General features: G+C 46.0%; 1 protein-coding gene and 1 pseudogene across 11 annotated transcripts in view; one reads left to right on the top strand and one right to left on the bottom strand.

Annotated features, from left to right (window-relative positions):
* raraa (retinoic acid receptor, alpha a) overlaps positions 1-15,030 on the bottom strand; it is a 634,542-nt gene that overhangs the window by 522,858 nt on the left and 96,654 nt on the right. The window lies entirely within an intron of this gene.
* Positions 6,834-7,065, top strand: LOC139234219 (U2 spliceosomal RNA; annotated as a pseudogene).

A 15,030-nucleotide genomic window follows, 5' to 3' on the forward strand; every position in this document is an offset into this window, starting at 1 on the left:
TATCATTAATGCCATATTAACACTAGACATCGTATTTTTGCCGTCCATGAAAGGGCTGCCATCCCTAGTGCAACTGATTGCAGAGTGAGCAATCGATTGCACTAGACAACGAATAATCTTTTGTTAAAAGAATTTTTATATTGCAGCCCCAGTGCCCCGAGCCATGTTACATGGTTGCAAGCAATCTGTCCTGTTCCCAACTCAGGTGGGAACAGCAAAACCTTTCGTAATTTTAAATACCTCAGTTAGGTCACCCCGAAGCCTTCCTTTTTCAAGCAAATAAAAACCTAGCCTGCTCATTCTTTCCTGATCGGTATACCCTCGCATTTTTGATATCATCCTTGTAAATCTTTTCTGCACCCTCTCCAGTGCCTCTATATCCTTTTTATAATACGGCGATCAGAATTGTACGCAGTACTCCAAGTGTGGTCTAACAAAGGTTCGAATTTAGCAGAACTTCATGCCTTTTCAGTTCTATCCCTCTAGAAATAAACCCTAGTGCCTGGTTTGCTTTTAAAAAAATGGCCTTGTTAACCTATGTCGCTGCTTTTAGTGAGGTGTATTTGTACTTCAAGTTCCCTTTGCTCCTCTACCCCACCCAGACTCGCATCCTCCAAGTAATAAGTGACCTCCCTATTCTTCGTACCAAAATGTAATACCTCACATTTATCAGTGTTGAATTTCATTTGCCAATTATATGCCCATTCTTCAAGTTTATTAATGTCTTCCTGTAATTTCTTGCAGTCCTCCTCAGTATTAACTATCCCTCCAATTTGGTGTCATCCACAAATTTAGAAATTGTATCTTTGATTCCAAAGTCTAAATTGTTAATGTAAATTGTGAACATTGGTCCCAGCACTGATCCTTGTGGAACACTACTACCCATCCTTGCCACTGAATAGCTACCCTTTACCCATACTCCCTGCTTTCTGTTGTGAAGCCAGCTAGCTATCCATTCTGCTACTTGTCCTCTGACTCCGCATTCTCTGAACTTATTCATTAGTCTATTACATGATACCTTATCGAAGGCCTTTTGAAAATCTAGGTAAATTACATCGACTGCATTACCCTCGTCTCTGTTACCTCTTCAAAAAATTCAATGAGGTTGGTCAAGCAAGACTTTCCCACTTGAAATTCATGCTGACTATTTATTCATTATTATATTTTTCGTTTCTTGATGTTCTTCTATTTTCTCCTTTAGTAGGGATTCCATTATTTTCGCTACCATCAATGTTGAGCTGACTGGTCTACAGTCCCCTGGACATGTTCTACCTCCCTTCTTAAATATAGGTATTATGTTAACTATCCACCACTCCTCTGGCACCACACCTTTTTCTAATGAATTATTAAATATGTATAAGAGTGCCTCTTCCCTAGATTATTTTACAATGTGCAGATGTAATCCATCTGAACCAAGGTTTGTTTCCTCTTTGAGTTTGATTAGTTTATTTAATATAATCTCCGCTTTTTATTTTAAATGCAGTTATTTCATTACTAATCTCATGATCCAATGTCATGTCCACCTGTTCTAGCACCTTGGTAAATACTGAGGCAAAGTAATTATTAAATTTTTCTGCCATCTCTTCCATCACTGCCTGTGGTATTATCTTGCCCACCCCTTAGTGGCAACGTTCTAATCCTGACCTTTCTTTTTTTAGTTACTTGCTTGTAAAATATTTTACTATTTTGTTTTATGTTCCTTGAAAATTAAATTTCACAGATCCTCTTTGACTTCCTAATTTTTTTTTGACTTCTTTCCTAATCTCTTCGTATTCTCCCTTATCATGCTCTTCCTTGCTGTCCATGTATTTAATGTATGCCTCTTTCTTTACCCTCCATTTTTCCCTTTCTGGCATTATTCATCCACGATGTCTCATTAGTGTTTAGCTTGTTCTTGTTTTTAGCAGAATATATTTTTCCTGGACTCCGTTGAGCACTGTTTTAAAAGTTTCCCATTGCTGTTCTACGTCACTGATTGCCAATATTGTTGTCCACTTTATTTTCCCAAGTTCTATTCTCAGCACCTCAAAATAAGCTCGTCTCCAATCTATTCCCCGGATCTTACAGGTTGGGCCTGTACTCATTGGAGTTCAGAAGAACGAGAGGTGATCTTATTGAGACATATAAGATAATGACGGGGCTCGCAGAGAGGCTGTTTCCACTCGGGGGAATCTAGATCTGGGGGTATAGTTTTAGAATAAGGGGTTGCCCATTTAACAGAGATGAGGAGGAATTTCTTCTCTCAGAGGGTGATAAATCTGTGGAATTCTCTGCCCCAGAGAGTTATGAAGACTGGGTCATTGAATATATTTAAGGCGGAGATAGACAGATTTTTGAATGATAAGGGAGTCAAGGGTTATGGGGAGCGGGCAGCGAAGTGGAGCTGAGCCTGTGATCAGATCAGCCATGATCTTATTGAATGGTGGAGCAGGCTCAAGGGGCCAAATGGCCTACTCCTGTTCCTAGTTCTTATGTTCTTATGTCTTTGTCATATTTGTGCCCTTCTCAATTATTATTTTAAAGCATATATTATGGTCAGTATTGCCGAGATGTTCCCCTACTTTTACTTCTCTTATCTGCTCTGGTTCATTCCCCATTACTAGATACAATAGCAAATTCTCCCTTGTTGGACATTTTATATATTGGGTTAGACAGGAGTCCTGTACACATTGTAGGAACTACATTCACTTATCCCCTTTACCCCCCATGATTATTATTCTATGATTTTGTTTGTTTTATAACACTGTTGTGAAGTGCCTTGGGCCGTTTTACTCTTTAAAGGCAATACTATGTAAATATAAGTTGTTGTTATTGTACTGTAAATGACACACCGTGATGTCAGACCTTTGGTTACTGGCTTTTTACCATAAGTCAGCGCGCATGCAAATTTACATTCCTAGGTATGCCACTGCAGGGGTGGGGGGGGAAAGAATGACGGGTGGAAGAGTTATGGGGAAATATAGCATCTAACTGCTGCCCTGTCTGAGAAATGTTAAAGAAGCACAGATCAGGGTCATAGCATCGGTTCAGTACTTCACTGGACAGTATCTTAAAGGGTGTGTTAATCTCTCCTTACAAAAGGAACTCCTGCAGAAAAATAGAACATTAAACCGCTAACTATACTTTTGAATAAACTGCTTTTGTTTGCTTACAATCGATACTACAGGTTGATAGAAAAAAATTGTTGAAAAAATACACACATACACGCAAATACATATAGTTCTCCTAATCATTCCTTGTCATTACATATTTGAAACATGTTACAGTGCTGTAGTTCTTGCCTACAGCATTACATCTGGCCTGTCTCTTCAGCTCCCTTCCACCTGACAGGCAGCTTAAATCATTTACGTTCAAATGCATAACTTGGATTTCAGTCGGTCTCTCCCCACTGCTGCAAATAAATAAATCAAGAAGAGAACCAGTGTCCTGATTTCAGTCCTCAGCAGTTCTTATCCCCATGGAACTCCAGTCAGCTTCAATGTTTCAATGGTGCCAAGTAAGTAAGAGACTTTCCATAACTTTGACAATTAAACCATACCTGCTGAAATTAGAAGGCTGGGGTGGGGGTGGGGTAATTTGCTATTACTTTAACAACCCTCCCACAGACTGCAGGAAGGCATTTCGAACAGCAGACTTTTTGTCTTTGATAGCACCTTGTTGGACTAAGTTGGAGAGCCAAAACTACAGAATGACACTTCTTTTCTCCTCCACTCGCCAAGTAGCACATCTCTTTTCTGTGTGACATTTCTAGATGGCCCACAGGTTAAGAACTGATCCAACATAAAAACGATATGAGTTTCAAGCATAGCTCTCAAATGCCACCATACCATCTTAACCAGGGCATCCTTACACTTACAAAGCCTGAAATGGTGTACTAGATTCTCAAGCCAAAGAAAAATAGTGGAATTGCAAGTTCCAAAATAGGAAACATGCTTGTTCCAAGTGTCAACCAAAATTCCACCCTTTTAGCATACTGCAGATTGAGAGGGATGTTTTGAATGGCAGTCAAAGCAGGCACTTCAACTTTAGCAGCCAAGTGCTGAATTACTCAGTCACTATGGTTTCTCTCAAGTCAAGTTAAATTCCAGGCTGGGTAAAATTGGATTAAATTTAAATTATACTAAAGACTGAATCACAAGTGGTTGAATCAGTAGCTCCTTGTCCTAGAGGTTCGTCCATTTACTCCTTCACTGTGATGGAGATATCTCATGATTCTCTACTTCTCCCTCACTTTTCTATTTTTTTCCAATTGACAAGTGTTTATCTTTCAGTTGTTGGTTCTGATGACGTGTTACACACACGAAACACCGCTACATTGTTTTCATTTTATATTAACAACACCATAGTACCTGTGTGCTGCCATGGAAGGAGCACTAGTATCCAGTACTAAATACAGCGGCCATATAAGCGAGTAAACTGCGATAATTTCTCTGAGTATAGCCTTGTTCCACTAGGATTTTTGTGCCATATTTATACGAGTGATATGGCTTTGGTACAAAGCAAAGTCTAGCACAGAGCACCTAAATTACACATCGCTTGGGGGCTTGGCCACTAATGAGAACATATTTTGTTGATTGCCTGGAAAGAATTAGCATTATAAAGTGCCTTAATATGTCGATCAGAAACATCCCAAAGCACTTCACATACAATGAATTAGCTTGAAGTGCAGTCACTGCTGTTGCAAGAACATAAGAACATAAGAAATAGGAGCAGGAGTAGGCCATTCGGCCTCTGGAGCTTGCTCTGCCATTCAATAAGATCATGGCTGATCTTCGACTTCAACTCCACTTTCCCGCCCAATTTCCATATCCCTTGATTCCTTTATAGTCCAAAATCTATCGATCTCAGCCTTAAGTATACTCAATGACTCACCAACCACAGCCCTCTGGGCTGGAGAATTCCAAAGAGTTACAACCCTCTGAGTGAAGAAATTTCTCATCTCAATCCGAAGTGGCTGACCCCTTACCCTGAGACTATGACCTCTAGTTCTAAACTGTTCAGCTAGGGGAAACAGCCTCTCAGCATCTATCTTGTCTGGCCCTCTAAGAATTTAATACGTTTGAATAAGATCACCTCTCATCTTCTAAACTCTAGAGAGGATAGGACCGTTCTACTCAATCTCTCCTCATGGGACAATCCTCCCAGAAATCAATCTATGTAGGTGTACTGCTGTTATGTAGAGTAACAATGTGCTCGGGGTCTATTTTCCAATTGCTGCTGGTTTGGTACGAATGCTAAAAGCACTCCTGCTAAATCTCGTCGGTGACATTTTAAAACTACAGGTTGGACCTCTCTGGTCCGGAAACATCCATGGTTCAGCATCGGCATCGGTTTCCGACTTCCTGGCTCTCAGTGAGCAGCTGCCGCTTTGCATGGGTGGCGTCCCGGTTTCCTGCGCTTACTGGCTCTCAGTGTTCATTGCTGTGGAGAGAGAGAGAGCGAGGCCCGAGTTTCGCAGCCTGAGCCACAGGCGTTCAGGAGCCCAGGCGCCGTCAACAGGTAAGCCTAGGCTCAGCGTGACCTCCCGTTGTTCGGAAAGTTCTCTGTTCCGGCACCAATCAGGTCCCGAGGGTGCCGGACCAGAGAGGTCCAACCTGTACTGCTAACCTGTTGATTTCAAGTAGATTAATGCTTATGATAAAATGGACAGGAATTTAAACAGCTAAATTGAAACAGCACAACTGCAAAACATATTCCACAATAACTGCTACACTAGTATCTCAGGTGGGGGAGAGAGAGAGAGAGAGAGAGAGAGAGAGAGAGAGAGAGAGAGAGAGAATGAGAGTGAGTGTATGAGAGTGAGCGTGCGGGTGCGCGTAGGGAGTAGTGGGCAGCACACTCTACCCCGGGCCGAAGGGACCCCGCACCGGCCTGCAGCTCCTGTTTGGGGCTTGCGGCCTACACTGGGACATCATTCAAGACTTTTCAAAATCGGCCGAAGGGATTCCGGAACTGGCGCCGAACCGGCCGAAGGGATTCCGGAACTGGCGCCGAACCGGCCGAAGGGATTCCGGAACTGGCGCCGAACCGGCCGAAGGGACTCCGGAGCCGGTGTCGAATCGGCCGAAGGGACTCCGGAACCGGCGCTGAACCGGCCGAAGGGACTCCGGGATCGGCACTGAACCGGCCGAAGGGACTCCGGAACCGGCGCTGAACCGGCCGAAGGGACTCCGGGATCGGCACTGAACCGGCCGAAGGGACTCCGGAACCGGCGCTGAACCGGCCGAAGGGACTCCGGAACCGGCGCTGAACCGGCCGAAGGGATTCTGGAACCGGTGTCGAATCGGCCGGAGGGACTCCGGAACCGGCGCTTAACCGGCCGAAGGGATTCCGGAGCCGGTGTCGAATCGGCCGAAGGGACTCCGGAACCAGCGCTGAACCGGCCGAAGGGACTCCGGAACCGGCGCTGAACCGGCCGAAGGGACTCCGGAACCGGTGTCGAATCGGCCGAAGGGACTCCGGAACCGGCCGAAGGGACTCCGGAACCGGCGCTTAACCGGCCGAAGGGACTCCGGAACCGGCGCTGAACCGGCCGAAGGGACTCCGGGATCGGCATTGAACCGGCCGAAGGGACTCTGGAACCGGCGCTGAACCGGCCGAAGGGACTCCGGAACCGGCGCTTAACCGGCCGAAGGGACTCCGGAACCGGCGCTGAACCGGCCGAAGGGACTCCGGAACCGGCGCTGAACCGGCCGAAGGGACTCCGGGCTCGGCGCTGAACCGGCCGAAGGGACCAAGCTGCCGTAATTTCTTCGAGGGGCCGGAGCTCCTACTACTGTACTGACTTACATCTTAAACCTCTAATCAATTTTTAATCAATTATTAAACTTTTAATCGCTTCTCGGCCTTTTGGCTAAGATCATGCATAACTGACCTGACCAGCCACCATGACCTCCGGGTGGTTTCTCCCTGGTCAGGAAGGTATATGCTTGCTTTTTTGGAAACAGGAGGTGGGTGGGGTGGCTTGACCCATCCACCTCCACGGAGGTGTGTGGGGGACCTGACCCATCCACCTCCATGGCACGAACCTGGTATTGCAGTACTTCCAGGAACGGTGCAGTGGCTCTAGGCCTTTTGGCTAAGAGCATTGGCGCAGAGTGATCCTTGGCGTGTGCAAGGTGACCTCTGGCGTTTGTGATTTGACAAAGAATTGGAACAATTGGCTACGAATTGAAAAAAAAAAAGAAAAAAAAAACTTTTAATCAACTTTTAAACTCGTAAACAATTTGGGTAAACTTTTATAACTGATTTACATTTTAGATTTATCAACTTTTAATCAAACCTTTAATCAACCTGTGTAACTCTTTAAAAAATATTTTGGAAATATTTTTAAACTCTTAAACTTTTAAAACAAGTTGGAAACCTTTGAGGAAATTTTTAACCTTAGAAGAAACTTTCCAAAACATCCCTCGGAACCCCAGTAGACAGTTGACCTTCCTAACGCCTGCCCCCCAACCAAGCCTCGGACCACCTACCATCAGTAGCGCTACTCGGCGCTGAGCTTGCGGCCAACACCTCGCTGTAGGCAATTAGGCTCATACAGCGGTGCCTGGTCTCCAGTCGTCTTGGACTCCCTTGCCAATGCACCAAGACCTTGCTCGGCTAAGCCCGTGTGGTGCCGGTGTGCAGCGGCCACCCCACGTTAAAAGAACTCACGCACAGGCATCTTCCACTTCACTAATATGAAGTTCGGGACCTGGAACGTCAGGACCCTCATGGACAATTCCAACAGCAGCAGGCCGGAACGCCGCACCGCTATAGTTGCCCGGGAACTTAAGATGTTTTAACATCGACATCGCCGCCCTAAGCGAGACCTGGTGGGCAGGGGAAGGCCAGCTCAAGGAACATGGCGGAGGTTATACCTTTTTCTGGAAAGAAAAACTAGAGGAAGAACACCGCCTTCATGGAGTCGGTTTCGCCGTCAAAAATGAACTGGTCGACCGCCTCAAAGACTCCCCCTACGGGGTTAACGAACGCTTCATGATTCCTCGCCTTACCCTATCCCAGAACCAATGCGCCACAGTCATCAGTGCGTACGCCCCAACACTCGATTCAACGGATGAGGCTAAAGAGGGTTTTTATTCCAACCTCGAGACATTCCTGTCCCGCATCACCATGGGCGACAAACTGATCCTCCTAGGTGACTTTAATGCCAGGGTCAGCAAAGACACAGCCCTCTGGGGAGGCATGATTGGCAGAGAGGGGGTAAGGAAAGCCAATTCCAGCGGCACCCTACTCCTGACAAAATGCCTAGAACACGAACTCCTCATCACCAACACCCTGTTCCGCCAGAAGGACAAATACAAGGCATCGTGGCAACACCCTCACTCCAAACACTGGCACCTGCTCGACTATGTCATCGTCCGAGCCAGGGATCGCAAGGATGTGCTAATCACCCACGCCATGACAGGAGTCAACGGCTGCTGGACAGATCACCGTCTAATCCGATCCATCATCAATATTAACATAGCCTCAAAGCAGAGGGGGCAGCAGAAGCAGTGCCGCAAAAAAGTTAATACCGGGGCACTTAAAGACCCAGCTAAGAGAGCCCTATACAGCCAGCGCCTCACAGCTAATCTGGCGTGCCTTGACAGCCCTGAGATGCTGAATGCCCACAGTGCTTGGTCTGCCCTCCAGGCCTCCATAACCAGTGCCTGTGAAGAGACACTTGGTTACTCAACCAGAAAACACCAGGACTGGTTTGATGAAAATGATCAGGAGATCCAAGAACTAATAGATCGTAAGCACAGAGCATTTCTGAGCCTCAAGCAACAACTCAACTCGAGAGCTGCAAAGCAACGTTACAGACGGCTCAAGGCTCAGGTCCAACAAAAAACCCAGGACTTAAAGAACATGTGGTGGATGGAGAAAGCATAGGAGATACAACAACTGGCCGACAGCCACGATATGGGAGGATTCTTCATCGCAGTCAAGGCCACCTACGGTCCAAACTCCCAAGGCCCCACCCCACTCCTGGCCAAGAATGGGGAAACACTCATCAAAGACACCGAGACAGTCAGGGCCAACTGGAAGGAGCACTTTGAAGATCTCCTCACTCGAGACTCTGCCTTTGACTCGAGTGTTCTCGGCTCTGTCCCGCAGCATGCGACCCGTCACCACCTCAGTAAAACCACAACGCTGCATGAGGTAGGCAAAGCCATAAAACAGGTCAAGAACAACAAGGCTATGGGTGCAGATGGAATTCTTGCTGAGGCGCTAAAGTATGGCGGAGAGGCGCTGTTGGCGCGGATACATGACCTCATCTCTCTCATTTGGAGGGAGGAGAGCATGCCGGGAGATCTGAGAGATGCAGTGATCGTGACCATCTTTTAAAAAGGTGGACAAGATCGACTGAAGCAACTACAGAGGAATCTCCCTGCTATCAGCCACTGGGAAAGCCGTTGCTAGAGTTCTCTCAACCATCTTCTCCGTGGCCGAGGAGCTCCTCCCGGAATTGCAGTGCGGATTTCGTCCCCTACGCGGCACAACGGACATGATCTTTGCAGCACAACAACTGCAGGAAAAATGCAGGGAGCAACGCCAGCCCTTATACATGGCCTTTTTCGATCTTTGACACTGTCAACTGTGAGGGCTTATGGAGTGTCCTCCTCTGTTTTGGATGCCCCCAAAAGTTTGTAAACATCCTTCGCCTGCTCCACGACGACATCCTTACCAGCGGATCCATTGCAGACCCAATCCACATCCGGACCGGGGTCAAACAGGGCTGCGTCATCGCTCCAACCCTCTTCTCAATCTTCCTCGCCGTCATGCTCCACCTCACAGTCAACAAGCTCCCCGCTGGAGTGGAACTAAACCACAGAACCAGTGGGAAGTGTTTAACCTACGCCGAACCAGGCAGGTCCAAGATCACCCCAACCTCTGTCGTTGAGCTGCAGTACGCGGATGACGCCTGCGTCTGCACACATTGAGGCTGAACTCCAGGATATAGTCGATGTATTCACCGAGGCATGTGAAAGCATGGGCCTTACGCTTAAAATCCGTAAGACAAAGGTCCTCCACCAGCCTGTACTCGCCGCATAGCACTGACCCCCCAGTCATCAAGATTCACGGCGCGGCCCTCCACAACGCAGACCATTTCCCATACCTCGGGAGCCTCTTATCAACGAAGGCAGACATTGATGCAGAGATTCAACATCGCCTCCAGTGCGCCAGTGCAGCCACTGGCCACCTGAGGAAAAGTGTGCTCGAAGACCAGGCCCTCAAATCTACCACCAAGCTCATGGTCTACAGGGCTGTAGTAATACCCGCCCTCTTGTATGGATCAGAGGCATGGACGATGTACAGAAGGCACCTCAAGTTGTTGGAGATCTATCAACGATGTCTCCGCAAGATCCTGCAAATCCCCTGGGAGGACAGGCGCACCAACATCAGTGTCCTCGCCCAGGCTAACATCCCCAGCATTGAAGCACACTCAATCAGCTTCGTTGGGCAAGCCATATAGTTCGCATAGCAGACAAGAGACTCCCTAAGCAATGTGCTCTATGCGGAGCTCCTTCACGGCAAACGAGCCAAAGGTGGGCAGCGGAAACGTTACAAGGACACCCTCAAAGCCTCCCTGAAGTGCGAAATCACCACTGACACTTGGGAGACCCTGGCCGAAAACCGCCCTAGGTGGAGAAAGTGCATCCGGGAGGGCGTTGAGCTCTTCGAATTTCAATGCCGCGAGCATGAAGTGGTCAGGTGCAGGCAGCGGAAGGAGCATGTGGTAAATCAGTCCCACCCCCCCACCCCGCCTTTCCCCGACGAATGTCTGTCCCACCTATGACAGGGTCTGTGGCTCCAGTATTGGACTGTTCAGCCACCAAAGAACTCACTTTAGGAGTGGAAGCAAGTCTTACTCGATTCCAAGGGACTGCCTATGATGATGGGAGGGGGTAGGTGTGTGTGCACGCGCGTGTGGCGGGCAGGTGTGTGGGTGGTAGGTGTGTGTGTACACGCGCGTGTGGGGGGGGGGGGGTATGTGTGTGTGCGTGTGGGGGGAGGTAGATGTGCATGTACCTGTGGGAGGGGTATATGTACGTGTGCGTGCATGTGCATGTGGGGGAGGGGGGAGGTGTCATGGAGATGTAACATTCTTAAAAGCTCTACTGCTGGCACTAATTCAAAAAAAGATTCCAGAAAACAGTCTGTCCAGACTAAGAAGTGAAAACAGTAACCAACTATCAGTAACACTATCTGGACATCATGACTACACTGGCTGCTGAAAGCTGGCATCGGGCGTATAAATTTTGGGTCTAGCTGCTTAAATGCAAGATAAATAATCCATCGGTCACACATGGTGGCAGAATATTAGTTCAGCATGACTGAGGCCATTTTTTTTCAAATTTGCAGTAACGATCATTTTATTAGCTTAGCATTCATTTTTTTTTATTTTCTCAATGTGAATGGATTATTGGCACACATCAGCTTTCTTTAGCACGAGTAATGAGTAGTAAAACATTTAGTTGCAAAAAAAAGTATCAAAACAGTCAGGTTTCTTTACCATGATTTGTGAGAGACGTGCTTTTTGGGCCTAATGGCCTTGCTCTGCAGTAATGGCATTCTGCTAATGGAAGGCTTCATGGAATGAGATAAAATAGCAGAAAGTGGGCATTGTAATCTTTCAATGTATTCCACTGGTTGAAATTGCTATTGTTGGCAGGCCCCCGATCTCTCCACCCTGAGCACCGCAATCATCACAGTAAACAATATGCATAGCATAATATACTGGTATGTGCAAAACATGCCTGTAAAGTCAATGTACACAGTTGCACCATCAATACATTAGATAATTGGTTGTCACAAGAGCCACGAGCAACCCCTCACCATCAAATCTCTAGGATTAACTACTGAGAGCAAACCAGGAGAAAAAAAAAAATCAGCAACATTTTTAAAATTGTGTTTTTTTCCCCATTTTCTTTGAACACTTTTGTTTATTAGTTATAAACATACTGGAGATGGGTAAACCAAACTATGGTTAGGCGGGATGGTTGGAGGTCATGTGATGAAACCTCCAGGAAAATGTCCTCGCCAGAGTTGGCAACCCTTCTGTACCACCAGAGTGCCTTCACAGACTAGCTGTTGTATTCTTTTTGAAACTTGCTTTAATGTTCAATATATAAGAGTTTTACTTGAGAAAATAATTGCTCAGGATTGTGGCAGCAAGAAAAGTGTACCGAGTACCCATGCACTAAATAAATAAATGGAATTTCCTCTTTCGTCAAAATAACCCATTACATTGTCAGTTAACAGTTCCCTGATTCACACTACAATTCCTCACTAGCTGAAATACTGGCTCCTCCACGAAGGCCAATGTACAGCAAATGTATAAAGCCTTCATCATCATAGGCAGTCCCTCAAAATCGAGGAAGACTTGCTTCCACTCTAAAAGTGAGTTCTCAGGTGGCTGTACAGTTCAATGCTGAAATTACAGTCTCTGTAACAGGTGGGGCAGACAGTGATTGAAGGAAAGGGTGGGTAGGGAGTCTGGTTTGCCACATATTGCCTCCGCTATCTGTGCTTGGTTTCTGCATGCTCTCGGTGACGAGACTAGAGGTGCTCAGCGCCCTCCCAGATGCTCTTCCTCCACTTTGGGCGGTCTTGGGCCAGGGATTCCCAGGTGCCAGTGGGGATGTTACGCTTTATCAAGGAGGCTTTGAGGGTGTCCTTGAAGCATTTCCGCTGCCCACCTGGGGCTTGCTTGCCGTGTAGGAGTTCCGAGTAGAGCACTTGCTTTGGAAGTCTCGTGTCGGACATGCGGACGATGTGGCCCGCCCATCGGAGCTGGTCGAGTGTGGTCAGTGCTTCGATGCTGGGGATGTTGGCCTGAGTGAGAACACTGACGTTGGTGCATCTATCCTCCCAGTGGATTTGCAGGATCTTGCAGAGGCAGTGCTAGTGGTACTTCTCCAGCATTTTGAGGTGTCTGCTGTATATAGTCCATATAGGAGGGCAGGTATCACAACTGCCCTGTCGACCATAAGCTTGGTGCCAGATTTGAGATCCTGGTCTACAAACACTCTCTTCCTCAGGCGACTGAAGGCTGCGCTGGCGCACTGGATGCAGTGTTGGACCTTGTCATCGATGTCTGCCCTTGCTGATAGACTCCAGAGGTATGGAAAATGATTCATGTTGTCCAAGGCCGTGCCGTGGATACTGGGACTATTTTCACTGGACAAGAGGAGATTTAATAGTTTTTTTTAATTCTGAAGGTTTTTAAAGGGGATGAAATCTATTTGGGAAGCTAGTGACAAGGGTCACCAATTTAAAATTGCCATTAAGACAGTGGAGAAGAGATGTTAAAAGAAATTTCCTCATGCAGAGTGTTGTTAAAGCATAGAATAATGTTGGTGACACAAGGAGTAGCTGAGGCAGAGAACAGTGCATTTCTTTTTAGGAAAAGGTGAGTAAACATTTGAAGCACTTGAAAATACAGGGGCGCTACAGGGAGAAGACAGGACAGTGGGATTAGTTTTGAATTTTTCTAACAAAGAGCTAGCAATGGGCCAAATAGCCACCTTCTGTCCTGTAAACATCTATGGTTCCATTTGTCAGCTGGAATGGAGAATTGCCTGCAACTGGTTGAGACCAGGCAGAAACTTAATGGAAATGGAAAAGGCCAGAATAGCAAGATAGTTGAAACTGTGATTGCCAGTAATAACAGACAAAAGCTTGGACTGTACTGCAAGATAAAGAATAACAGGGCTTTTGAGGAACCTGAAAAGTGGATTTGTTAAGTCTCTCAAAAGCCCCATTATCCTTTATTGCTTAACACAGTACAATCCTGGCATAGTAAAAAAAATAGTGCTCCATTATCACTTAAATAGAGCTGAAGAATTGTTCTTGCATCTAATTTATTGTCCATCAAATGCTGGATTTATTACATTAATACACTCCAGTGAAACACATCAAAACAAAACACACACAGTCGTTTGCTTTGACAGCTATAATCCCAGAATCTCATATCCACTCTAAGAGTAGGAAATAACAGACTATGGACACCCACATCCCTCCATGTTTTGCTACGTACCGACTGAGATCAGTTAACCCAGTAAAAACCGAAAATCAAACCTGGGGTCTCTCGTCCACAGAACTTAGCGTTACATTGGGCTGTGCCTTTACCCTCAAGGGAATTTCTGGTTTAGACTACATTTAAATTATATTTTTCTGAGAGTATTAAATATGTGATTTTGAAACATGGGAAATCTACAAATTAAGTCATTTTAGCCCTTTGAGCACTGAGTTTATTTATTTTTTCTTCAAGTTTCCGTCTAATTTTATTTCCCTCGTCCATCCCCTTCTGAAGGTGCAAACTCATGCAAAGATATGCCTGAATATTTTCCTGTGTTAATTTTCACAAATACAGAAATATTTTATTTGTAATCACATTTATGGATTCAGCAGTAGTGGGAGCACTGGTTTCCTCCTTAATTTGGAATGCAGCATCCCATCATTACCCGAAATGAGCTCAGACTGGAGATCAAACGATGGACCTCCATGATTTATATGGTTCAGTACACTCGTACATATGCACTCGCCAGCTGAGCGGGGAGCAGATTTCTTTTAATGCAATTTTAAAAGAACTTGCATTTATTTTCCATTTGCCTCAAATCAGAGACATTTTATTAACCAGCATATAGCCTAGAATTTTTATAAAGCAAAAATTTTATTTTGGAGATGAAATTTATATACACATGCAAGTAAATTTTTTCCCCAGCAGGAGTGCCCGATGCAAGAACACGTTTTGTGCATGGCAATATGGTACATTTAGAAACATAGAAAATAGGTGCAGGAGTAGGCCATTCGGCCCTTCAAGCCTGCACCGCCATTCAATGAGTTCATGGCTGAACATGCAACTTCAGTACCCCATTCCTGCTTTCTCACCATACCCCTTGATCCCCCTAGTAGTAAGGACTACATCTAACTCCTTTTTGAATATATTTAGTGAATTGGCCTCAACTACTTTCTGTGGTAGAGAATTCCACAGGTTCACCACTCTCTGGGTGAAGAAGTTTCTCTTCATCTCGGTAC

The sequence above is a fragment of the Pristiophorus japonicus genome, chromosome 21, assembly GCF_044704955.1.
Source record: "Pristiophorus japonicus isolate sPriJap1 chromosome 21, sPriJap1.hap1, whole genome shotgun sequence".
Taxonomy (NCBI): domain Eukaryota; kingdom Metazoa; phylum Chordata; class Chondrichthyes; family Pristiophoridae; genus Pristiophorus; species Pristiophorus japonicus.